The 904-nt window shown below is 60.7% G+C and overlaps 1 non-coding gene across 1 annotated transcript in view; it reads right to left on the bottom strand.

Annotated features, from left to right (window-relative positions):
• LOC124727132 overlaps positions 1 to 280 on the bottom strand; it is a 1,909-nt gene extending 1,629 nt beyond the window's left edge. The window contains exon 1 of the ribosomal RNA XR_007006950.1: positions 1 to 280. This exon is cut by the window's left edge and continues 1,629 nt beyond it. This is a non-coding gene — a ribosomal RNA (small subunit ribosomal RNA).
• Positions 281 to 904: the final 624 nt, after the last annotated feature.

The raw sequence follows: 904 nt of genomic DNA, 5'->3' as shown, positions 1-904 counted from the left end.
AGCCCAAAGTTATTCAGAGTCACCAAGGCAAACGGACCGGACGAGCCGACCGATTGGTTTTGATCTAATAAAAGCGTCCCTTCCATCTCTGGTCGGGACTCTGTTTGCATGTATTAGCTCTAGAATTACCACAGTTATCCAAGTAACGTGGGTACGATCTAAGGAACCATAACTGATTTAATGAGCCATTCGCGGTTTCACCTTAATGCGGCTTGTACTGAGACATGCATGGCTTAATCTTTGAGACAAGCATATGACTACTGGCAGGATCAACCAGGGAGCTGCGTCAACTAGAGCTGAGCAGCCGGCCGCCCGGGAGTGTGTCCCGGGGGCCCGCGCGAACACGCAAGCGTCCGCTCAATCATTCTGCAAACAGGAGGAGGCTGAGCTCCCCTGCACAATACACCTCGAAACCCTCTCAGGTCCCGGCGGCGCGCAGCGCCGTCCCAAGTACTTGGTCGGGTTCGAGAGAGGCGCAATCGCCCGGAGTTAGGCGAGTAGACGCTTTCGGTGCGACCACCCGTGCTCCCAACTGAGCTTGCCGCTGCCGACAGAGGCCCGGGAGCGTGCTGTCGTGGCATTGCCGGCGGGAGACAACACGCGCCACCTACGGTGACCGGCAGCTCCAACGCCAGCGCCACAGAAGGACAAAAGCCCCACTTGGGTGCCGAAGCGAACTCTCCCAGCACAGCGCACGCGCCAACACATCCGCACAGCTGCGATACAAACCACCAGCGAGAACCGCTGGGGCGACCGAGCAGCAGACGGCGTCGCGGCGCCGAGCGCCGGGCGGCGGCGCATCCTCAACGCACACAGTCCTCAATCGGACCAGCACACTGAAGATGTCCACCGCGCTTCGCACCGGGCCCGCGAGGACCTACTTTGGCCGCACGGCGCCGCGCGC

The sequence above is a fragment of the Schistocerca piceifrons genome, unplaced genomic scaffold (genome assembly GCF_021461385.2).
Source record: "Schistocerca piceifrons isolate TAMUIC-IGC-003096 unplaced genomic scaffold, iqSchPice1.1 HiC_scaffold_1085, whole genome shotgun sequence".
Classification (NCBI taxonomy): domain Eukaryota; kingdom Metazoa; phylum Arthropoda; class Insecta; order Orthoptera; family Acrididae; genus Schistocerca; species Schistocerca piceifrons.
This window is presented reverse-complemented; position numbering and strand designations above follow the sequence as displayed.